Source organism: Geotrypetes seraphini, chromosome 9, assembly GCF_902459505.1.
Source record: "Geotrypetes seraphini chromosome 9, aGeoSer1.1, whole genome shotgun sequence".
Taxonomy (NCBI): domain Eukaryota; kingdom Metazoa; phylum Chordata; class Amphibia; order Gymnophiona; family Dermophiidae; genus Geotrypetes; species Geotrypetes seraphini.
The window spans coordinates 113488032-113514867 of NC_047092.1; the positions used below are offsets into that span (position 1 = coordinate 113488032).

General features: G+C 42.1%; 1 protein-coding gene across 1 annotated transcript in view; it reads right to left on the minus strand.

Moving 5' to 3' along the window:
• Positions 1-26836, minus strand: part of SEPTIN2 (septin 2) — a 493452-nt gene that overhangs the window by 32183 nt on the left and 434433 nt on the right. The window lies entirely within an intron of this gene.

A 26836-nucleotide genomic window follows, 5' to 3' on the forward strand; every position in this document is an offset into this window, starting at 1 on the left:
AATCATTTGAATAAATCCATATCCTATTCCAAACCAATCCATTGCTTGGTTCATAAAAGTCCATTCTACACGATCAAAAGCCTTCTCTGCATCCAAAGAGACAGAGAAGGCCGGATCTTCCATTGTTTTTGCTAAATTTAGCATATAAAGTGCTAATCTGGTGTTAATTCTGGACTACTGCATATCGTTTATCTAGGTATCCCAAAGGAAACAGTACAAAAATTAAGAATAGTGCAAAACACGGCAGTTCGCTTGATCTTCGGATTGAGGAAAAATGACCACATTAGCCCTTACTACAAAAGGTTGCACTGGTTGCCAATGGAGGTGCGAATACTATTCAAGTTTGCCTGTATTTGTTTCAAGCAAGTCTGGGGACTAGCGCCTTCTTACCTACTACCACATTTCATATTACACAACCCCACATGACCAACCAGAAACCGTAACATATTTACATACCCAAAGATCACAGGCTGAAAATACAAATCCTTTTTGGACAGGTCCTTCATGTTCCAAGCAAGCAAACAGCAGTCCTGGCTGGGAAATTACATTAATGGAACCAGGCTGACCTACGGCGCATTCCAGAAAGCAATTAAAACCATATTATTTGACAAATTCATCTCCTAAACAGAAGCCTCACCACTTACTAAATTATATTTTACCTCTGTCAATCTCGATGTAATATGCTGTCCTTTTATCTATTCCTTATGTAATAAGTTGTACCCTCACTTCTTGCATTCTGTAATTCGCTGATTGTCCAGCCTTCTTCAATGTGAACTGCCTAGAAGTCTTTTGACTGTGGCGGTATAGAAGAATAAAGTTATTATTATTATTATTTTCAGAATGTCTTTGAGCAACAAACCCTGTTTGGTGCATTCCAATCATATAAGGGAGAGCTTTAGCTAACCTCAGAGCCAATAATTTAGCCAGAATTTTTCCATCCACATTAATTAAAGAAATAGGCCTGTAGTTTGAAACCAACATGGGATCTCTGTTTGGCTTTGGCAAAACTATTATTAAAGCTTCTGCCATAGTACCTGATATCTGACCCTTCATCAACTGTGATTGATATAATTTAAAAAGATGAGGTAACCAGTATAGTTTGATAAGATTTGAAAAACTCCACAGTGAATCCATCACCACCAGGAGCGGACCCAGTTCTGAGAGACTTCAATGCTGACTGGAGTTCTATAAATAATATAGGAGCCTCAAGTTTTTCCTTTAAATGCTCTGGAATTTTTGGCCCAATAATCGAATTTAAAAATTCTCTTCCTTCATTTTCTTTATTTGAATATAGCTCAGAAGAATATTAAGCTTTATAATAATCCAAAAATTGTTTTAAAACATCCCCAATATGGGTATAAATTTTACCTTTTTCATCTTTAATGGCCGCAATCTTTACTCTTCTCTTTTTAGCTTTAAGATAGTTAGCCAATAATCTTCCTGCTTTATTTGAGTTTCCATAATAACAGCTTGCTAACAAAACAAATCTTTCCTAGTCAATTGTGAGGAAATCTCATTATATTTAGCTTTCAACCGGGCATTCAAAATATCTTGTTTCCATTTCAAAGCCAATTGTGACTCCAAAATCAAAATAGTTTGTTCCAAATTGGAATATTCAAATCTAAGTAATTTCCTAATGTGTGCCGAATACGAAATAATCTGCCTTCTTACAGTAGCCTTGAAAGCATCCCATATAGTTTCCAAAGAGTTTTCCTCTGAGGTATTGAATTGAAAATATTAATTCATTTTTATTTGAATTTCCTCAAGAAAGTTTGAGTTTGCAAGCAGTGTATTATTAAACCTCCAAACAGGTCTATTAGAATCTTCTATAGTGAACTGATATTCTATCCAAATTCTGGCATGATCCAACAAAATGATCGGATCTATGCTAGCCTTTGTAACCTGTTGGATTAAATGATCTGAAACAAAAAAATAATCAATTCTTGAAAATGATTTATGAACTTGGGAACAAAACGAAAATTCTCGAGCATTAAAATGAAAAATGCGTCATATATCCTTTAATCCACATGTATGTATAAGATTATCCAGACCTAATGATTTTAATTGTCTACTCGGTTGTTTATCCATTATTGGATCCATAAAAGCATTGATGTCTCCATCTACGATTAAATTAGTTATAGCCAGTGAAATAATTATTTGATGGAGTTTTTTAAAGAAATCTGCCTGATTAGTGTTAGATACGTAAATATTAAGAAGCGTCAGGGTATCTTTTCCTGAAGTCATATTTACATAGAGCCATTTACCCATTGGATCAGCCCGAAAGTTATCAAATTTAGCAGAGATCTTCTTGTTAATCAGGATTGCCACACCTGCTTTTTTCCCTATTGCTGGTGCGAAAAAGCAATGTTTTATTCAACCCCCTTCTAATTTGGCTGCCTCAATTTCTGATAGATGGGTCTCTTGAATGAAATAAATATCTGCTTATTGATGCTTCAGAAAATTAAGTACCTTTTCCTCTTGATGGGACGACTGAGTCCATTGACATTCAAGGAATATAATTTTAAAGTAATTTTATCTGATATTACAAGTTGAAAAATGGACCCCTAATTTCCATTTATCCCAGTTTAAAAATAGTATTTTCACACACATCCAGGACCCTAATCTAAAATTCCCTCCCTCCATCCCCTAACCCATCCCAGCATATAACACGAAAGCTTGTATGCAAACAAATAGACCGGTAATTACTTTCTTCCCCCAACCACCTTAAATTCATCCCCAAATTGACCCTCCCCGTATCAATTAATATTAATAAAGTCAAATTTAAACCCCATAAGTTTTCCATACAATAAATATTAAAGCAGGTTATCACCTCATCTGTATTCAGTTAAACATTATATAGAAACATTATACAGTAACATTATACAGTAACAAAGAATCAATTGCATTTAATTCTAATTATCGGCCTATAGCCAGTATTCCGTTATTTACAAAAGTCATGGAAGGGACAGTTAATTCCACTTTGGTGAAATATCTAGAGAAACATGATATTCTTCATGATTGCCAATTGGGGTTCCATTCAGGGTATAGTACGGAAACGGTACTTGCTTCTTTGATGAACTCTCTCCCCTGTTTATTCAGTGAAGGCTCAAGTGCACTGATCATTCAACTGGACCTAAGCAATGCTTTTGATCTAGTTGATCACAAGATATTATTGGACTGTTTAGATTCAATAGGCATCTCAGGGAAAGTTTGGAACTGGTTTGAGGACTTCCTAAGAACAAGACGCTATCAAGTGTTTAGTGAAGAAAGTTATTCTTTTTCCTGGAGTAACTCTTGTGGGGTACCCCAGGGCTCTCCGCTATCACCTACTCTATTTAATATCTATCTAGCCCCATTGGGAAGATTGCTGCATAGTTTGGGAGTCAAATTTTTCATCTACGCAGATGATATTACTATAATAATCCCACTTATGGCCTTTATAGGGGAGGTAATAAACTTAATTTCCTCAGTACTAACTCATATTGAACAATGGACAAAGAGGGTAAAACTTAAATTGAATCCGGAAAATTCAAAATTTTTTCTGACTAGTCCTTCAGACAATATAAAAGAAAAAGAATAACATCTGAATGGCCAAACTTTTTTAATACCCACTTCGATAAAAATTTTAGATGTTATATTGGACCGCTATTTAACTTTGGAAGATCAAATGAATTCTCTAGTAAAAAAAATGTTACATAATCTTGTGGAAACTTCAGACGATAAGAAAATTTTTTGATAATGCATCATTTAGATTGCTGGTACAATCATTCGTTCTGTCCATACTGGATTATTGTAATATAATATATCTGGGATCTCATAAAAAGCTGCAAAAGAGATTGAGACTCATGCAGAACACTGCGGTCCGTCTAATTTTCGGGTTAAAAAAGTATGACCACATTACTCCATCTTATAGACAGTTGCATTGGTTGCCTTTTGAGGCAAGAATATTATTTAAATTTGGTTGTACTTGTTTCTAAGTGTTGTTTGGCATGGTACCTGCTTACTTGTCTCTATGCTTTGAACGTTATAAACCTAACAGAATTACTCGAGGGCAATATTTATTTGTTATTCTAACCATCAAACCTTGTCGATACAAGAGATTTTTTTAAATAAAATGCTCAGTTTTCAGGCAGGTAAAATGGACCAATGGCTTAAGTACTCCCAGGCCTACTCTTATATGTCCTTTAGGAAATTATTAAAAACGGATCTAGTTAATAAATTTGTAAACATGTTTCAGAATAAAGATAGGCAAATAGTATATTGATCTTATAGCTAGAAGGTTCTTGAGGACTTTCATTGTATTTTAGCAAATTGTATCTTATTCTTCTTTTTCTGCATAATTTTAGAATTTTTATTGTATAATTTTAGTACTGTATTTTTATTCATTGTTTGTATAAAGTTATTAATGTATGTGAACCATCTAGAATTTTGCGGTAGGGCGGTACAAATAAATTATTATTATAATATCTCATATCTTGTCCTGAGCTAATTTCTCTATAATAACAAATAATTCATTTAGACCTTCTAATAATTAAAACAAACTCTTAAGTTTCAAGTTTCAAGTTTATTAGCATTTAATGAATCGCCTATACAAAGTTTCTAAGCGATGTACAAATTAAAAACCATCAGATGGTGGTCACATATATAATTTTTACACATTAAATTATAAAACAAACTATTGACATTTTAAACAATGGGGAAAGAGACAAACATGAATAAGAGGGAAAAGAGGGAAAAGTTACAATATCATTGTCTGTTGAAATTAACAATTAAGGAAAAACACAATAGGGAATAATGGGGTTGGAATGTTTAATAGTCTTGGTCAAATGTAAAGGGGTTAATATAAAATATGCTATGTATCAAAGGCATCTTGAAACAGAAAGGTTTTTAAAAGTTTCTTAAAAGTTAAAAGGTCTTTTTCAATTCTAATAAAGTTTGGTAAGGAGTTCCACAATGTTGGGGCCATAACGGAAAATATGTCATTTCTTCTTGTGCTGATGATTTTCAAGGAGGGAATCGATAAAAGATTTGAGGAGGATGAACGTAATGAACGTGATGTAATGTATGGAATAATCATTTTAGATATGAATTGTGGTTCATTAAGAAGTAATGTTTTATATACTAAAAGTATGATTTTAAACGTAATCCGATGGGAAATAGGAAGCCAGTGTGATTTAATCATTAGGGGTGTGACATGGTCGTATTTTTTTGCTTTATGAATTAATTTTATTGCTGTGTTTTGAATTATCTGAAGTCGTCTTTTTTCTTTCTGAGTAATATTGATCAGGAGCGAATTGCAGTAGTCCATTTTGGAAATAATTAGTGAATGGATTAGAATATTGACAGATTTGGTCTCTAAGAATGTGGAAATGGAACGGATGAGACGTAACCTATAAAAACATGATTTAACTATTTCACTGATATCTTTGTTAAATGATAAATCTTAGACCTAAGTCCCTCAGGAATCTCTCCCATCCAAATTATCACATATATTTAATTCATAAAAATTACAATATTCATTTAATAATAATAAAATAATTAATAGAACAAATATTTAAACTATCAAGAAAAGATTTATAATCATAAGCAATAACCAGATGGAAATGAACCAGTAAGAAGGGTAAATTCATTCCCTAGTAAACATATAATCTTAAAAATAATCTAAATCCATCTCAATAAGTGGCAATAAGGCCTAAATTCTCTATTACTGCGTTTAACTTAGGCGTGCTTTGGACGTCCGCTGCAAGTGAATAATTACGGAGTTAAGGGTCTTAATTGATGTTAATTGGGTAATTAACGACACATAGACGTCCCTAGGTAGTACATAACGAACTAACGTCTATTGAACGCATAGTCCCGTCTGCAGCTCTGGACGTGGGCGTTCCGTGGGCGTTCCGTTGGGCGTACCAAGTGGGGACGCTAGATAGGCGCTACTTGGGCGAACGCGTGCGTCTAAATCTCGTGAATTATGTAGACGTAAGAAACCCTGGTCTAGCTTGGATTTCAATGCCGTTTCAACTATCGTAATTGCGGCTCTTTGTTAGACGCGAGGCAGACGTCCGCTGTGTTTTTCATCAATAATTCCAATAGTGAATTTCAATAGGTATATTTCATCTTTTCTCTGTCCGAATAAATATAATGACACCATAACAATGGAACACATTATATTGCATGGATAACAAACCACATTTCATCCCAAACCATAATATAATTTTCACATGGCTTTTACAACCCCCTTTTTTGTCTCAACAAACAGCACTGCAATCGGCTCTCTTTTGAAAGCAAAGAAAAACCAGCACACATTATCAGCACTTAAAAAGAGAATAAACAGATACACACCTTAACAATCCAGCTTCCCTCATTGCAAAATGGAGGTGTTCAGTTGCACAAAACTGACCTCATTGTGACCTCATCAATCTGCATCTTCCAGTAATATGCCACAATTAAAAGACGTGGTGGGTGTTGAACCCACAACTTCTGGATGTTAGCAGCACAGGCTGGGCTCCTAACCGATAGAGCTACAGCTGCTTGACTGAACTGTCCGTGCTTCATTAGGTATCATATCAGGATGAACTCAAATAAGTTTAAGCAAAGGAATGCCTAAAGATTTGGAACGTTTTCAAGTAGAAAACAAATATGAAATATGTATTAAAGAATTGCAGCACAAATAACGCCTAAACGGAACCGATTATTTACAGTCCTATATGCATTAGTACAGTGCTTAGAATGAAGATTAGCGTGTGAGAAAAACGGAGCTCCACCTCACATGCATTCAAGCACACTTGGGAATATGGGTTTGGGGCTCAGTGAAAGCAGCCTACTATGACATTATAGCTAAACTCCTTTTCCCTTAGCACTTCACTAAGATATGATATGACAAGGGAACCAGAGGAATTGGAGCTGTGGGTCAGTGAGGAAAGGCACTCTCTACCAATTGTCCGGCCTTTGAGGGTTCAAATCCCAGCCTGTATTTTACTTGTGGCGTATCTGCCTTCCAGGTGCACTTTGATGATGCTTTCCACTTCTTATAGGAGTTGAATATAACATTTCTCCATTTAAACATGGCATACGTTGTTAGTTTTGATCGTGGTAAAGTATACATTTCTGAAATGGTGAAGAAATGGCAGAAAGCGGTATAAGCAAATCCAAACTGCTATAAGCACAAGAAAGCATTTGTAGCTCAACACGCTAATGCTCCTTTTCTGAGCTTTGCCATCTAAAACTCCCCAGTTCGACTCCCACCTTTGCTAATTTTAATAAGGTCCTAGTTTTTTGCTATTAGCTCTTATAACATTTCCCTTTGCAGGCAAACCTATTTTCAACTTACCATGGCTCGGACATCCTAAGCAGTGATGAGAGACACCTTTCCTCTGACAGCAAGATGACATTTGTGGATCGCCTGGTTAATGTGCTCTCATCACTGCTTAGGATGTCCCAGCCATGGTAAGTTGAAAATAGGTTTGCCTGCAAAGGGAAATGTTATAAGAGCTAATAGCAAAAAACTAGGACCTTATTAAAATTAGCAAAGGTGGGAGTCGAACTGGGGAGTTTTAGATGGCAAAGCTCAGAAAAGGAGCATTAGCGTGTTGAGCTACAAATGCTTTCTTGTGCTTATAGCAGTTTGGATTTGCTTATACCGCTTTCTGCCATTTCTTCACCATTTCAGAAATGTATACTTTACCACGATCAAAACTAACAACGTATGCCATGTTTAAATGGAGAAATGTTATATTCAACTCCTATAAGAAGTGGAAAGCATCATCAAAGTGCACCTGGAAGGCAGATACGCCACAAGTAAAATACAGGCTGGGATTTGAACCCTCAAAGGCCGGACAATTGGTAGAGAGTGCCTTTCCTCACTGACCCACAGCTCCAATTCCTCTGGTTCCCTTGTCATATCATATCTTAGTGAAGTGCTAAGGGAAAAGGAGTTTAGCTATAATGTCATAGTAGGCTGCTTTCACTGAGCCCCAAACCCATATTCCCAAGTGTGCTTGAATGCATGTGAGGTGGAGCTCCGTTTTTCTCACACGCTAATCTTCATTCTAAGCACTGTACTAATGCATATAGGACTGTAAATAATCGGTTCTGTTTAGGCGTTATTTGTGCTGCAATTCTTTAATACATATTTCATATTTGTTTTCTATGAGTTAAATCAAACTTCAGAGGGCTTGGACAGGTGTTGAAGAATGATCCAGTTAGGGGGGGATGTTTTTGGTGGGGGGAGGGTGTTCAGCATGAGAGAGAACAGGTTGCATTAACTATTAGACAATGGGCTGCACATAATAAAAGCTGAAGCAAAATATTGATATGTAAAGGCAAGGCTAAAGAGTTACCAGGTGTCCTGGCTGAGAAATGAATATAACCTATTTGCTAACCTTACTCAAGACTTGAACCCCCTGATGTATGGACGATGAAAAAAGCAATGCCTTAAGGCATAGAGCTATAGAGGTAACTTTGTTTAGAACATAGAGCTTAGAGATGTGAAGGAAATGACTACAACGTCACTACAGCTGTATATTGCAAAACCACATCCAATGCACATCCAATTAGATTTGAATCCTAACGGTTTCTATGACGTCCGCCGCTAATTAGGCGTGCTTAGTATATAGAAAGCTTTGGCACAGCCATTTTCCCTATGTAAGACCCCCTCATGTGAGTTGGTGTTTGTGGTGTTCCGTTTCCTCAATGATGAAACTTTGTGCTATGAAACTTGCCTGTTCTCCTTTATACTCCCTTCTGCCTTTGACACTCCTCCCCACCCCCATTATCTGTATTTCTTTCGTTTATGGATTTTTCTGGGTGTTGGTGTGAGGGATTGTTGAGGACTTAAATTTTGTGTTAAGTGTGGAGGGGAATCAATTGTTAGGGAAAAGAAGGGGCCAGGCCAGGTTACACACAGATGCCTACACCCACCACTCTCCCTGCTTTCAAAATGTCATGGTCTGCCCCACTTCCATTTTCCATATCTGCAACTCTCCATGCAAGAAATTCGATTTCCGTTTTGGAGCCATGTTGTAAGGTGAAGATATCTTTTCAGGCTACTTGTAGAACACGTTCAAACACCCCCCCATAGAATAGCCAATGAGGTGTGATAGGCGTGGTTAGGAAGCGGGCCAAGGAACCGCACCCGAACGGTGCCCAATAGGCATTGAGAAACCTTTCCCGTCCTACTGACGTCAGACGTTAATTAGGCGTGCATGGGTATAAGAAGGTCCAGGTGAGCAGTGTTTCTTTTCTATTCTGTTCTATTCCTTATGCAGATGTTTGAGACTTTACTCTGTCTTAGTCTTTTACTTTTTTTTTTCCTATCTCTGCCTCCCATTTCTCTCTATTCCACAGAGCCATTAACAAGCTACATGTCATTCTAATATGTTGTTTTATCTTTTCTAGAAGTAGCTCAGATAGTAAGTCCAGGTGAGAATGATATTTTGTAAGCTACTTAGGTGTCCTTATGATAGAACTAAAGAAACCAACCAGCAAAAACTGACTTCTCTTTATGGGCTTTCATTGTGTGCTATTGTTTATAATAGTTATTTTATTTCTGATATCTCTTACTCTTCATTCCACAGGGCTGACAAAAATGACTGAGAAGACTGATAAAGACCATGCTGGTAGAAATTTTGCTGGTAGAAATATGGATATATAAGTAAAATGGATGTGTTCATACATCTGAGAGGGTTTACTCATAGAGCTAAAGTTAATTCTTTGTAGAATCAAATTACAGGCAAGTTAAAATCAGGTGAGGAATGGTTCTGTGTACTAACTCATTGATAAGAACAGGTTGGGTGTGTTGGGGGGGGGGAACACTGCCATTCAGTGGACATCCAATCAGTGTACATGGTTCAGGTGGAAAACTCCTAATGAGTGGCTAATGGCTGCCATTTTTAATAAGGAGTCTAAAGGTATGTTAGCACTTCTGTTACTTCTAGGTGTGTGTTCTGCCACAACTTCAGTGTTTCATTTTGGAGACATAGATCTTTGTTAACAGTTTCTCTATTCTTCATTTCAGGTTAACTCTGCTCATCAGCTCAGCACACCAGCTTGCACCTAGCCAAACAGTTGTAGGTGAGAATGATACTCTACTATTCTTCACTTGAGTCACTCTTCTGATGAGTGAAATAAATGTTTCACACTTCTATTGTTCTCTTCACACAGGTATCCTTGATGACTTTCAGGAACAATAGTAAATTGATAATGTTGGCCTCATAGAACACCATGGCACGCATTCCTGCTGTTATATGCACACAAACAGCAGCTCAACATAAATGAGGTTAACACATTGCTTCAGGGAAGGGAGGATAGATATGGACCTTGGGGGTTGAACCCACTGTTTGTGAACCTTGTGTAAACCAGCTTCTCCTCTTTTCTGTTTTCAGGTGTCTTAAACAGGCAACTGCAGTATTGTCAGATGGAGTTTTGTATTACTGAGAGCAGTGCAGCTGTGAGCATCTTTGTGGTTTCCACACCTGCTTAACCAAAATAGTGCAGCTCAAGAACCAGGAGGATAGATTGAGGTATGTGGCCTTTACTTCCATCACCTTCCGTGAAAGGAAGAAAAACCCACATGTCTCATTTGGATTCTCCTGGTGTGGAGCCAACTCTTAGTAGCAGTAACCCTATTCCTTAACAACAAATCTACCACAGTGACTTATATTTTCTTCCTTATGTAGCCATTTACTTTGGAACAGGGACTGCCTTATTTTGCACATCATAGCTGAGATGTCGTTATCTACCTATAGTTGCATATACCCTTGCATTCACTTACTTTTTTCCTAGATTCTGCAATGATTTGACATCAGAGTGGCTAGCAGGTAATAGAATGAATGACAGACCCCAATAAAGATTGTCAAACTTTCTATATGTCACCTTCTTGTATATTGAAAAGGGCCCATTCAGCAGTCCCTCCTGAACCCCTATCTACCTTGGACTCTGTCCACTAAACTGCTGATGCTACATGGTTAAAACCACACAGGAAAGTTTAAACTATAACCATCTTTTTTATTAAAATATAAACTTTTTAAAACTTTTAAAAACTTAAAACTTTTTTTTAAATAACTATTTACATACACATAACACAGGGAAAGAGGGTAGGTGCCCCCCAAGAGCAGCTTGAGCTACCTCAGGCGAGGGGGGCGGAAGGAGGTGCAGTCAATGAGAGGGTGTATGGCTGCTGGCACCATGCCCTCTTTCGGCTACCAGCCGCAAGAGGGCATGTTCCATCCTCTCCACACACCCTCTCATTACCTGCACCTCCTCCAAGATGGCAGAGTAGGCCGCCATCTCCCTGGCTGCCCCCTCCTGAGGCTGGTCGGGCTGCTCCTGGGGGGGAACAGCAAGGAAAGGGGGTGGGATGGGAACAGGAAGGGCAGGAGAGTGAGGGGAAGGGCTGTGGGTGGGGGAAGGGGAAGGTCCAACAGGGGATGGTGGTGGTGGTCCAGGAGGTAGTGGTGGGGCAGGCGGTGGGGGTCCAGGGGGCAGTGGTGGGGCAGGCAGTCCAGGGGGCAGTGGTGGGGGCAGTGGTGGAGGTCCAGGTGGCAGTGGTGGAGGTCCAGGGGGCAGTGGTGGTGTGGGCGGTCCTGAGGGCTGCCAGGCCTCCTCCTCCTCCTCTTCCTCCTCCTCCATCTCCTCTTCCTCTGCTGAGGACCAGGGTGGGGCTCCCTCCATCACCTGCGGGGCCTCCTGAGGGGGTGCCTGCGGTGCTGCTTGACAAGAGAGAAATAGGATACAGTCAGATATGTCGACAACACTTTTGAACATGACATTATTTACTACGTTATTTTCTTCAAATGCTAATAACAGGATGCAAAGCACCTACTCCACTGTAAACATCAAAATGTAGCGTAAGTAAGTGAGGCAAGTAGAACACCATAAAGCCATTGTGACATGATATCACAATAGCAGCTTTACTGCAGATTTTATGATTAAGAATGGTTGACAGCTACTCAAGCATTTTCATCTATTTATTCTGGTAGGCTGATCACAAAGAAACACACGCTGGACTCATTACTCACCGGCTTGTGCACGCAATTCCTCCCTCACCCCCTCAAGGAAGGCCCGCTCCTGGCGCCTCAGCAGTCGCCCCCTTTTCCTGAGATCCTCAACCTGGATAATAGAGAGAAAGAAAGAACAGAGAGGGAGGGATATGATGAGTGCCATCTAGCACTATGGCATAACATGTTTACTTAAGTATTGACCTCTATAAGCACAAAAAATGGAGTACACTGCCCTCCAAGAGCCCCTATCCGCTTTGGTGTCTGCCTCCACCCCCTTCTGCCACATGTTTTACATGAATTTATTCACGTACACCAGCATTTCCCCTTTCTGTGCTGGAGGCATCGCTATCTCTCTACTGTACCTGGGACAGTGGGGGGGGGGGGGGGGAGGGGGGGTGTGAGGTGACATGGACAGCATCACAAGGAGGAGGTGGGATTGAACTCACACCCCCAGGGTGCTGAGGCTGTAGCCTATCAGCACTGCCCCACATTACAGCATGTCCTGGTGAGCTTACAATCATGCAGCAGGGGCAATAAAATAGTTTGGTCAGAAGGAGCAGCGTGGCTTGAAACCCCTGACGTCAGGGTACTGACGCTGTCACTTTAAACGTCATGCCACTATCTCCCTAGACCAGCAGATTGATACAGGAGTGTTTAAGGTATTTGAAATGACATAGCAGCACTTTGGCAAAGTTGATGTCAAGATGTTTCGATTACAAATGTGAAGCTTGTGACCCAAAAATTAGTTGTGTGCATGTTGTGAATGGAATAGATGCCTTCTAGGAGCTGAATTTGTCATTTGAAATCCTACTACTGCTCCTTTGGGATGTGCTTTAATTTCAGTATTCAATGTAAAAGATTTATTATGCACAATTGTAGTTTTTAAAAGGAATCAAAATTTACCCACAAAAACATGAACAATTTGATTGAGACAGGTTTCCATCATTACATTTTACATGATTATTTGTGAGGGCCTGACTTGGAATACTTACTTCCCTGGGACAGGAGGCTCTACGATTATAGCGCCGGGTCAGGCGGCTCCAGGAGTCCCTGAACTGCAGGTATGACCTGCGATGGCCTGCCACTCTGAAATAATGGTGCTCATGCACTAAAAAGAGCCTGGCCAGTAGCCTGGAGTCTTCAGTGGTGAAGTTTGGCTGTCTCCTGGCAGCCATTTTAGGAGAAATAACTGCGTATGAAGAACGGGCGATTCTATGACGTCACAACGCATAAAAACGCGATGACGTGTTTGTGCCGCTTGGGCGTGCTTGCAGCAGCCGCTCCGCGTTACATCAACACTATAGATTATATCCTAAACCACGCCGATATAGCTGTTACACAAAAAAGTACAGCAGAACGCTTAGAAGCTTACCATGTAAACCTAATGAAACTTCACCTCCCCCAAACACAATGACAATTTGTAAATTAAATAAATGAAGATTGGGAAGTGAGGTGCACATATTTTAGCTTAGCTATGCATGGGTGGGTGGAAAAACAAAATCATATTCTGTCTTTGGTAACCTTAGTCAGGACTTGAACCCCTGACCTTTGGGGAAGATACAAGCAGTGCTTTTAAGCACTGAGCTATGTTGGGGACTTGGGAATGGGAGTCTCCAGAAATGGCTTTAGGTACAAGCTTTGACAAGGGGTAATCATTGCAAGTATCTACAGGTATATTTGATCTAAGAACACCCAAGGAACGTCCAAAACTATTTCAAAATTCTAACGGCTTCTATAATGTCAGATGCTACTTTATGGTTAGGGTTAGGGCTACAGTTAAGTAGCTCGGTAGCTCAGTTAGTAAACAAGCTGTACCAGTTATCCATAGGTTATGAGTTCAACTCGCAGCTTGTCTTTTACTTGATTATAACATGAGGGGTTTATGCTGCAGGAGTGTGTTGTTGGGGTGTTGCAGGGGTGTCTAGGATGACACAGAATAGTCACTTGCATTTTCTACAATGCATTTGAATTTCTTAAGATGAAACCTTAGTGAGGCGGGGAGCAAGGTCACCGCAGCCTCACACCTCAGATGAAAAGGTTAATTTATGAGCGATCTGGGACAGTCTTCAGCGACTCGGAGCCCTCCTCCCGGCTGGCCAGAAGGAGGAAGCTTTGGTGGTGGTGATTTTGGTGGTGAGGGAGGGAGGGAGGGGGGGAGTCACCTGGCTGCTGCATCTGCACTCCTGCTGGCCACAGACCTACTGATCACAGAGCAGAGATCACAGAAGCACGCAGGTATGTGCGCATGCGTGGCTAGGGTTTATATATATACACGTATCACATCTAATTTTCATCACAAACACATTAGCGAGACTATACACAATACATTAAAAAGTTGAGCTTGGGTTTGATAAAATAAACAGCATAATTTTGACTCTGTATTACATTTATTGAACCATACTTAAGAATATGGGTGTTGCATCCGTGACAACAGTGCTTTACACCATTGAGCCTCAACTGACTGTGATATGATAGCTAAGTAGAGTATACTTTAGCACATTACTAAGGTATGCTATGACAGAGGAATTAGAGACACAGGTGTAGGTCAGTGAGTAAAAGCACTATCTCGATCATCTGTAGGTTGTGAGTTCAAGTCCCGGCTTGTCTTTTACTTGTGGCATATCTACCTTCCAGGTGCACCTTGATGATGTCACAATGAGATCAGCATTGTGCTGCTTGCTATTTCCTCTTCCTGTGAACTGGAAGCCACATTCAGGTTGAATCTGTGTTTTGATTGTGTTTCTTGTTGTGAAGAATGAGCTGATAGTAGGAATGTTTTAAGACCAGGAGAGTGTTCTTTGGAGCAAGATATCACTTCTAAACTATCCTCTCTGAAATAATGTCTCTGGCAAATCGAGAGAAAGCTTATTGGATGAGTTAGGGTGCCTTTCCTGCCAGTCTTTGTGGAAGTTAAATGAAGTTTATAAAAAGTCTATATGGTGTTCAAAGTCCTATCCTTTCCACTTCTAATAGGAGGTGAGTATGACATTCCTGTATAGCTTTCTGTGTAGCACACATCTACTGGTTCCCACCTTCCATTACTGATAATGTAAGTTCAACACCCACTCGGTACGTTTCATTTTCTAGTTTTCCTTTGAAACATAACATATTTCTTACAATTCTGATACAGTGTTTTAGTTATGTTTTTCATCATCCTATACTTATCAATGCTGAATGTGTGATAATAAAGAGTATATATAAAGTATAATTTAAAAAAAAAAAAATCCGTACTCACGTTTATCACGGGTCCATTAGAGACGGTTCAGATACCTGCATCTATTTTGCGCACGTCTATTTTGAAGGACGTCTATTCTGTGCGACGAGGGACGTCTATTTTGCGCACGTCTATTTTGCGGGACGTCTATCTCACGCCTAAATATAGTTAATTGTTATTTACGTTTGCTGGACGTCCAAAGCACGCCTAAGTTAAACGTACTAATAGAGAATTTACTCCTAAGTGTCTTCGCATTCACAGTACCTGAAAAAGAGCTACATAAGCTCAGTGGAATTTGCAGGAAAAAATATTGAACGTGCCCCCACTAGAATTTACATTGCTTTACACTTGAAGCGTACCATATGTGGCATGTTAAGTACAATTAAACACCCAACAGAAACCTATCCCAAAGTAACTTGGAAAATGTATGTGTAATGCAATCAGGTATAAATATCAGTAGAAATAATAGAATGATGATAGTACCAAAGCTTTAATGTTCCCAGCCATAATCTAAATCTCAGTATCCAGCAAGATCTGATCTTCTCCTATAGCAGCAAACTTCTGCAGAGAATCAAAACTGCTTACCCTACATGCAGTCCCTCAATCTTTATTGCCATTTGCATAGGGTATTTGTAAAGTCACTAAGGCACAAGCAAGAAAATCCGATACACAGACGAGAAAGATGAAGAGCACCAACAACCATGGACCAGCCAAAGATTTCTCCTGCGCATTCCTCACAGTCTTGGCCCGTTACCCCACTGTGTGTTATTTTTGCTGAGCTTCTCTGTAGCCATTCTGATTTACTACTTCACCACCATTAACTACCAGTTTCTGCCAAACTATGCTATGTACAGGTGTGTCTGCTCGTGAGCTACTCTGCCACCTGAAAGGCTTCAGGTCGATCCTTCGTGGTTCCCAGCCACAGGTCCTAGCATAGTGAAGAGAAGCCCAGTTTTGAACCTTAGAACAAGCAGCAGAGCTAACAGAAAAATTTCAGTACTTCCACCGTTGCAATAACAAACTTCCTAATTTTGTGACTGCAGGAAACATTGAAGTCCTGCCCTATTCCTACTATCTCGTTTTCCACTGACCAGCAGAAAACATAGTAAGATTTTCACAAAAACACTTTCAATTAAAGAGAAAAATAAAATTAAAAAAATTCCAAAACTCATTCCACTTTAGAAAAGTTTATATTACCTTCTTTGAGAGAAAATAAAAATTTATGTAGATTGGCGCGATCAGCTCAGCGGCACGGCAACTTACCCACCCCCCACCATAACCACCGGGGCAGGATAGATGCCTCATCTCCCCTGCCGCAATAGCGATACCACCAAGTGCCACCAAACGTGGCACTTGGGATCACTAAAGCGGCAGGAGAGATGACCCATCTCTTCTGCAGCGATCCACCCCTCCCCCTGATCCGATCGGGCCAGGAGAGATCCCAAACCCTCCTGGCCCGCCGATTATGATCAGGGCTAGAGGGAGCCCAAGCCCTCTTGCCCCACCAGCCGCGACCCTCCCCAACAACATCGGGGCAAGAGGGAGCCCAAGCCCTCTCACCCTATCAACCGCGACCCTCCCCGACAACATCAGGGCAAAAGGAAGCCAAAGCCCTCTTGTCCTGCGAGCCGAAACTTTCCCCCGACAACTTTGGGGCTAGGAGGGACCCCCAAGCCCTCCTGGCCAGGTGACCCCCCCACCCCCCACCAAGATCCAGGCAGGAGTGATCCCAGGCCCTCTTGCCCTGATGCAACCCCCCCACAACCGCTCCCCCAAACCCCTGATCGGCCCGCCGAAAACCTCCTCCAACCTGCGAGACCCCCCAGTCGACCCCGCCACCCCCTGTACCTGAGAAACATTGGCCAGACAGACGGGTCCCAAGCCCGTCCATCCAGCAGGCCAGACATCCTTCGAATGACTGGCCTTAGGGCCTGATTGGCCCAGGTGGCTCAAACCCTGCCCACAGTTGGGGCCTGAGGCGTCTAGGCCAAACAGAATCGGCCCAGTAGCCTTAGGCCCCTCCTGGGGGCGGGGCCTTAGGCACATGGGCCAAACCCATATGAAGAAAATAAATAAAAACAAGAGAAAAAGGAAGCCGATATGGTTCTCCAAACTAGTGGCAGAGAAAATAAAGGCAAAAGAGTTGGCATTCGTGAAATATTAAAAAAAACAAGAAGAGGAGTGCAGAAAGGACTACAGGATGAAACTGAAAGAAGCCAAGAGAGAGATACGTCTGGCGATAGCACAGGCGGAAGAACAAATGGCTAAAAATGTAAAAAAGGAGACAAAAATCTTTTCAGATATATTAGTGAAAGGAGGAACTTGAAAAATGGAATTGCTAAACTAAAAGATGCTGGGAAATGATATGTGGAAGGTGATGATGAAAAAGCAAATGTGCTAAACAAATACTTCTGTTCTGTGTTCACAGAAGAAAATCCTGGAGGACCGAGATTGTCTGGCAAAGTTACATGAGAAAATGGAGTAGATTCTGCGCCGTTCACGGAGGAGAGTGTTTATGAGCAACTTGAAAAACTGAAGGTGGACAAAGCGATGGGACCAGACGGGATCCATACCAGGATACTGAGGGAGCTCAGAGATGTTCTGACGGGTCCTATTAAAGACTTATTCAACAAATCTCTGGAGACGGGAGTAGTTCCCGGGGATTGGAGGAGAGCGGATGTGGTCCCTATTCACAAAAGTGGTCACAGGGATGAAGCAGGAAACTACAGGCCGGTGAACCTCACTTCGGTTGTTGGAAAAATAATGGAAGTGTTGCTGAAAGAAAGGCCGTTTCTCAGGTACGGGTGTGGGGTCGCGGGGTTGACAGGTGGGGGAGGTTTTCAGCGGGCCAATCGGGGGTTTGGAGGGGGGCAGTTGGAGGGGTTGTGTCAGGGCAGGAGGGCCTGGGATCCCTCCTGCCCGGATCTTAGTGGGGGTGGGGGTTAGAGGGTCACCTGGCAAGGAGGGCTTGAGGTCCCTCCTAGCCCGATCATCATCGGCGGGGGCGCACGACTCAGGCAAGAGGACTGGCTCCTCCTTCGCCTAAAAGCTCTTGTTTTGGGCATTTGGGAGTTAGGCTTTTTTTTAGATTGATTATATGTTGTTAGTGTAGACGTAGTGGTGGTCTGGGCATTTAAACAGCTGAACATAGAGGCAGGCCATTATAAAAAAAAAAAAAACCTCCTTTTGGATGTTTTTTTGATAATGGACATTTTCCCTGCTTCTACTTTCAACGTTTAAGGCCTTAGGCCAAAAGGGGACTTAGACGTTTTTTTGATTATGCCCCTCCACATACATAAAATTGATCACTTGCACTCCTAAGACATTTGATCCAAGTGTTGGCTAATAAACTCAAGTTTAGCTGGCTCCTCATAGTGGGTAGTTTTATTATTGAATTTTATTTTCATGATCGCTGGATAGAGCAGCCCATATTTAACTCAACTGAGGTCTGAGAAGTAAAACTGCTTTCTCCAGCTGGATGTCACTTTGGCAAAATCAGGTAAAATATGAATTTTATTTTCTTGCCACTTTAGTGATTTAAATTGTTTGGCCATAGTTAAAATGTCCAGAGCCTGCCGAAAACGAAGTATTCTACATATCATGGGCCTGAGTCTATTTTGCCTGTTAGCAGCTCGAGATGAAATTCTGTGTGCTCTCTCTATTTCTAATGGAAACTGCAGCTTAAGGGAGAGCAAGTTTGGTAATAAGTCTTCTAAAAAAGAAATAAGAGTATCCTTATGTTGTTTCTCCTGCTCCTATTATTAGCATCCTCTAGCTCTTTTGTAATATGAGCCACATCTTTATGACCAGTTTGAAATTTATTCAAATGGTTTTCCACCTCAGAAGTCTGATGTTCCAATTGATCAGTCTTAATTTCACATACCGTCATCTGCTGTGATAAGGTGTGAACTTCTTCCTGCACAGTATTTAATTTAGTTGTGTTGTCCTGAAGTAGTTCCCTGATCGATTTTAGTTCCATCATCAGCTGCTCAAACATTTCTGAAGTGTCCTTCGGAAGAGGCACTTTAGAGGAAGTTGGTGGGTCTGGCTTCGCCAGTTTAGCATTACCCGCTGTTTCTAACCTGGACTGTCTTCCAGTAGCCATACTTGTTGCCAGCGAGTTTAGGAAGGAAAATATTCACTTTGGAGAGAAAAATTTGCCTTTATGCGATAAATTATCTTAAAAGTGCAGTTGGAGAAAGAGCTACGGAATCACCCGTCCATCTTGAGTTGCAGGCAAGCCATGCCAAAAATGTAAATTTCCGCTTCCCCCTACCACCAACTCCCACTGCTCTTCCCTTTTAATTTTTGTGAACCGTGTTGAGCTCTATATTTATAGAGAAGATGCGGTATATAAGCTTAAGGTTTCATTTCATTTAGTTTAAAGAGGTTAGGGCTCTTTAGCTTGGAAAAGAGATGGCTGAGGGTAGATATGATTGAAGTCTACAAAATTCTGAGTAGTATAGAAAAGGCACAAGTGGACTGATTTTTTTACTGCATCAAGATTTACAAAGACTCGGGACACTCGAAGTCACTCGAAGTTACAGAGTAATGCTTTTAAAACCAATAGGAGAAAATATGTTTTCACTCAGAGAATAGTTAAGCTCTGGAACGCATTGCCAGAGGTTGTGGTAAAAGCAGATAGCGTAGCTGGTTTTAGGAAAGGTTTGGACAAGTTTCTGAAGGAAAAGTCCATAGTCTATTATTGAGAAAGACATGGAGGAAGCCATGGAATAGTAACATAGAATGGTGCTATTTGGGTTTTTGACAGGCACTTGTGACTTGGAGGCCTTCGTGAAGACGGGATACTGGGCTAGATGAAACACTGGTCTAACCCAGTAAATATATTCTTATGATGTTGTCTGCCCCATGTGCACAGCTGAAAGCACCATGAGGTAGTTTTCTGCCCACCGAAAGAGAAGCTGGGCTTCCATGCGCAGAGAGGCGTTCCTGGTGCCCCCTGGTGATTGAGGTAAGTCACTGTCATGGCATTATCTAAGAAGAGAAGCATGGCCTGATTACAGAGATGATGCTCAAAGTGGAGGAGAACAAGCCAATTCACCTGAAACTCCTGGCGATTTAACTGACCACTTCTAGGTGGGATATCACCGGCCTTGAACTAGACTGTCCAGGAAAAGATCACACCAGACAAAGAGGCTGGCATCCATCGACAGGATCACCCATTCAGAGGTCTGGAGGGGGAGACCCCTGGACAGTGAAAGAGGATGCAACCACCGGGCTAGACTGGACTGAGCCTCTGTCATTCAGGGGGAGTTCAGCATGCATGAGATCTCGCTGCGTACTCCAGTGGGAATTAAGTGTGTCCTGCAGCGGGTGCAGGTGAGCCCTGGCCTAAGGAATCACATCAATCATTGTTACCACAGACCCCAGGACCTCAAGGTACTGACAGGCAGTCGGGACCGGAGTGTCTAGAAAGTCCCAGATCAGCTTGCAAAGCTGGCAAGACAGGCAGGAACACCTTGTTTTGAGCCATGATGAAGCGAACCCCCAGGTATTTCAAGTCCTGCATTAGGTCTAAGTGACTCTTTCGGAAGATGATCACCCAGCCTAGGCATTGAAGCAGCTGGACGACTTGGTGAACTGCCAGATACCCCTCATACTCTAATGGAGCCCTGATTAACCAGTCATCTAGATACGGGTGGACCAGAACTCTAAGCATGTGCAAGTGGGCATGTGCAAGTGGTGAAGGTTCTGGGCTCCGTTGCTAACTTGAAGGGTAATGAGGCAAATTGGTATTGCTGTTGTAGCACGTGGAGCCTCAAGGTATAGGCCTCCATCAGGTCCAGAGAGGACAAGAACTCCCCCGGAGCCACCGAGGTGATCAATGAGCACACCATTTGCATCCTGAAATGGGGAACTGAGGGCTGCATTGACTGCCATGAAGTCTAGTGCCTTTTTTGGGCCCAAAATTAATAAAAGACAATGTCTTATTTTCGGGGAAACACAGTACTCACTGTGTCTGTGCTGTAAGAGAGAAATGGTAGGCAAGCTGAACATAGCAAGCATGGAGATCTCTAACCTCAGAAAGCTGGAAAATTGTATTTTACTTCTTAATGCCTCACCTGCTCTGTTACCCCAGTCAGTGACTTCTAAGACCTCAGGATTACTCAGGGAAGGTACGCAATCCGTTCCCGGTCGTGCCTCCACGGAACCATGCAGCCTGCACTCTACCCCTTAGAGGACGAACCCGGGGTGAGCTAGCTCCCAATCCTGGATCCCCGATCTGACTTGCAGGCTGTCCGGGGGACTTACTGCAGTAGCAAGTAACCCCCCAAATGCAGACTTTTCCCAAAGTCTGTGATCTCCCGCCGAATGGATGTCCCTGAAGGGTATTTCCACAGCACAACGGTAAAACCCACAAAAAATAATCACTTTAATACACAAAATTTAAGAAATGAAACACGAGCAGAAGATATGAATTCCTACAACTTGGCTTGTAGCATTACAAAACTGGATTCCAGGGAGAATGCTCCAGGAGAAGTACCCAGCTCTTGATCCTACATCCTCTAGCTTCCCACGGTAAATAACCCATCGGTCCAGACTAAAGAGGGATTGTACAAGAACAAGCCTTATAACTGGATTGCTGGTCTTCTAACAGACCTCCGCCACCTAGGGAACATGCCATACACACTCAACTTGGTGGAGGAATGCAGTTGACCCCGATTCCGGACACGCCTCCACAGAGCCATGCAGCCTGTGCTCAAACCCACTAGTGCAAGGGTGCCCAATACGTTGATCGTGATCGACCGGTCGCTCGGGAAAGCAATGCGAGTCGATCACGGAACCCATCCCGGGTTCCGTGATAGAATCATGTTGCCATCCCATCGACCGGCCGATCAGCCTTCCTCTCCCCGAGGTTCCCCACCGGTCATCACTTCATGCTACTTGCGTCCTTCCTTGCCCGACTGCCAGAACCCGTCTTCCTCGCGCGCCTTTGTCCCGGCGCGCTTTTGACCTGACACCCTTGCTTTCTCCCGTAGAAAATCTTTGATAGACTGGGGGATGATGTCACTTCCTTCGGGAGAAGGCGGGAGGGAGGTCTAGGGAAGTCACGTCACTGGAGAGCTGAACGCCGGCTGCCCCTGGCGGAATCAAGCCGCCAGACTGGAAAAAAGGCGGTCGGGAACAGGAGGTGCCCTGCCCAAAAACGCAAGAACTGCTGCTGCTCTGGCATCTTGAGCCTGAAAATGGGAAGTTGAGGAGGGGGGGGGGGCTACGCATTTTGTAAGTGCCCTGCTGAAAGGAGACTGGAACGGCTCTCATGGAAGGATTTATAGACTGGTTTTTTCTTTTCCTTGGCCCTGGGCGTCCGGAGATTAGGGCCTGCAGAAGTCTCGCGCTGACCAGCATTCCTCTCCCCGACGTCAATTCTGACATCGGAGAGGAATTTCTGGGCCAGCCAATCGCTGCCTGGCTGGCCCGGAACGTCCTCTCCCACATCAGAATTGAAGGGGAGCGGAACCCTGGTCAGCGCAAGGCTTCTGCAAGGAAAGATTGGGGCGGTGGTGGCTTGGAGGCCTGTTTCCCGGTAGCGGTGGCAAACCTAGTGGATTGGGGGAGGGCAGGGAAAAAGAAACAAAGGGGGCAGGCAGGTAGACAGAAAGAAGGGGGGACAGAGAGACAAAGAAAGAAGGGAAACAGAAAGAAAGAGGGAACAGAGAGACAGAAAGAAAGTGGGCATGGAGAGAAAGAGAAAGAAAGAACAGGAGGCAGGGAGAAAGAAAGAAGGGGGCAGGGAGAAAGAAAGAAAAAGTTGGGGGGGGGAGAAGGAGGTCTGGAGGAGAGAAAGCATATAGGAGGCTGAAAGAAGGGGAGAAATATTGGATGCAGGAGTGGGCTGAAGTCAGAAGATGTCAGAAGAAGTGCAGCCAGAGTGAAGTGAGAAGAAGTTAGAAGAAGAAAGTGCAACCAGAGACTCATGAAATCACCAGACAACAAAAGTAGGAAAAATGATTTTATTTTCAATTTAGTGATCAAAATGTGTTCATTTTGAGAATTTATATCTGTTGTCTATATTTTGCACTATGGCTCCCTTTTACTAAACCTCAATAGCGGGACAGCGATCCAAGATGGCGATCTGAGAGCAGGACGCGCTGAGCTGCATGTCCCAGGATCGCGTTTGGAAATTTTCTAGCGGTATTCACTTACTTACCGCGATGCCGAAGAGACGGGGCCGGAGTGCCGCTTCTGCCTCGCGGCGTCCTGGAGCCCCGTGTCTAGGGAATATACATCATTTATTGCGGCGCATGCAGGAGGTCACAGCGACATCGGATGGCGGCCCGCAGAGGACACAGGGAGGTGAACCCGTCGTGGATACTCCTGGGCCCGACACCACCCTGAGCCCCGACGTTAGGGCACCGCCCCCGCAGCCCCAGACGACCAGCTCTCCCAGGGGCGGGGAAACCCTGGATACACTGGTTTTCTCCTCTCCAGAGGCAAGGAAAGACTCGTTGGAGAGGTTGGGGCCCACCTTTCCAGGGCCCCCATGGAGGTATCTGGAGGAATACCATCTCAATATGAGGGGGAAGGGCTGAAGACACCCCTCGAAGGACTTCAGGACGGTGAGCACTTTACATTTACACAAATTCCAATTGAACTGACTAAACCTGCAGAAGTGACTTTAGATTCTATTTGGGACTTAATGGCTGGTTTTGTTAAAAATATTACTCCTACATTTCAACAAATTCAAGAGAAAATTAAGGAACATGATAAGGAACTGAAGAACTTAAGAGAAGAAACGAATACTTCTAACTCATCTATTCAAAAAATAGAAAAAGAAATTGTATTATTGAAACAAATTCAAGAGACCCTAGTTAAAGACAATACTAACCTAAGGAAGAAGACTGAAATGCTTGAGAACAACTCACGTAGTAATAATTTAAGGTTAATTAATTTTCCAAGACTTGAGTTAGTAACACCTAGAGATATGCTTAAGAGATATCTAGTGGAGAATTTAGAGATACCCGAAGATTCATTACCACCTTTTTCAAGGGTTTATTATTTGCCTGATAAAGAACAAAATCAACAACCAAAAGTAAAATCTTCAGATCAAGAACCCTTAAACATTTCACAGATCTTAGAAACATCTGAGAAGGATTTGGCATCACCAGCCACTATGATTATTACTTTAGCTTTGCCGATTGATAAAACATGGTTGTTAAAACTTTTCTTTAAAAATAGACAAAAAGCTTTCTTGGTTATAAAATACAAATGTTCCCAGATTTGGCATGGGAGACGCAAAGGCGCCGCCGTGAATTTCTTCTTTTGAAACCTGGGGTTTTATCTTTGGGGGCAACTTTTTATTTGAGACACCCTTGTAAATGTATTGTGTATTACCGTACTCTTAAATATGTGTTTTTTGAACCATCACAACTGACAAATTTCGTGGCTATGTCTCGCCTGAAGGTTAACAATCTCTGAGCCCTATAATTTGGATATTGTGACCCTATCTCATTGCTATAGCTCTCAGTTTCTTAATATTATTATTGTCTTTTTTTTTTTTATAATTTCGCCAATTTTCTTTAATTCTTGGATCTTAATTTGTGGACTTGAGCATAAATAGTATATTTGTTAACTTAGGAATTATATTACTATTGTATTTGATATCTATTCTATTCTTGCTTTCTGTACAAGTGTAATACTTGAAATTTAAGTTGAAAATAATAAAAAATAAAATTTAAAAAAAAACCAAACAAACCTCAATAGCGGTTTTTAGCACAGGGAGCCTATGAGCGTCGAGAGCAACGTGGGGCATTCAGCGCAGCTCCCTGCACTAAAATCTGATATGTGGTTTAGTAAAAAGGGAGGGGGTATATTTGTCTATTTTTGTATGGCTGTTATTGAGGCGACATTGCATAGAGTCATTTGCCTTGACCTCTTTGAAAAAACCCGGAATATGAATTATAATTAACATTTTCTCTACCTTTCAGTGTGCTTTGTGGGGTTTTTAAAAATTATTTTATTGTTGGTAGATCATTTTGACTTGGTCATTTTAAAAGTAGCTCGCAAGCCCAAAAAGTGTGGGCACTCCTGCACTAGTGGATAAACCTGAGGTCAGCCAGCTCCCAAGAGAACAGTCTCTGAGCCCCGATCTGAAGGGCAGGCTGTGAGAGGGTGCACTGCTAGGCAGCCATCCCCCTGGAAACAGACTTTTTCCTCAAAGCCTACGATCTACCACAGCTAAAGCTGTCCCCACAGGGAACCTCTGCAGAATGAAGGTGCGAAAAAATACTGACTTTAAAGAAAAATAAACATGAGCAGAAAAGACTAGCTCCTACTGTCCCGCTTCTAGGAAAGCAACTGAATCCTTAAGGGCAATCCTGAGGTATGAGGGGTAAGGTCTGAAAAATAAATATGTAAATGAAGCTTCCTACAAGCAGTATCGCGACTGGTAATGCATAACCCACTTGTCAAGGAATAGAGCAAGATTGAACAAGAATGTACTATTGGTGAGACCATCCTTTCACAGCAGTGGTGACTATCTTGGTAATTTATAAAGGACAAATTTATGCTGCTGAGGAAGCTTAATTGCTTAATAGACAAACTAGGTATTACCTCCTACAGCTACGCAGATGATATCACCATACTCCTCTCCTTCGACCAACTTGAGCCCTCCATGATAGGTACAATACACAGAACACTTAAAACAGTAGCAACATGGATGAAAGAATACAAACTAAAACTTAACCCGGACAAAACAAGCTTCATCCTCCTTGAAAACAGCAAAACCCCAACCTTGACTAACCTAGTAATAAACTCGATCTCATACCCCATTCAACCCACACTAAAACTCCTCGAAGTGCTGATAGGCAGAGGTTGTACCATGCAACCACAAATCAACAAAATAATAAAAACATAATTCGCCACTATGAGAAACCTAAGACAAGTTAGAAAATTATTCGACAGAAAACAATTCCAACTCATAGTTCAATCATTAATCCTAGGCCTAATAGATTACTGCAGGGGTGTCCAACCTTTTGGCTTTACTGGGCCAAATTGGTTGAAAAAAATGTTTCTGGGGCTGCACAAACGTGCAAATTCTGCAGCAAGACAAAGGAGGGAGCTGGCAAGACGGTAAACACCAGGGGATAGCAAAGGAAAATACTGCATTGTCCTCGACCGGGCCACACAAAATACTTCACTGGGCCACAGGTTGGACACCCCTGGATTACTGCAAAATACTATATCTCCCCTGCTCAGCAACAATGATAAAACAACTTCAAACAATACAAAATACAGCCCTAAGACTTATCTATTCGTTGAGAAAATACGACCGCATCACAGAGGCATACCACGACTCACACTGGCTCCCAATACAAGCCAGAGTACACTTCAAATTCTACTGCCTACTATTCAAAGCTATAAACGGAAACAGCCCTACCTATTGGAACAATCAACTAACTCATTCCACCTCAAACAGACACAGAAGAACCCACACAATATTCGCACACCCACCAACCAAAAAATGTCAAACGAAGAAAAATGTATGACAACCTACTCAGTGCCACCAGAGCAGCGAAACTGGACCAACTCACCAACTTGCTGACTTCGACCACAGACTACAAAACCTTCAAAAAAGAAACAAAAACCCTACTCTTCAAAAAAT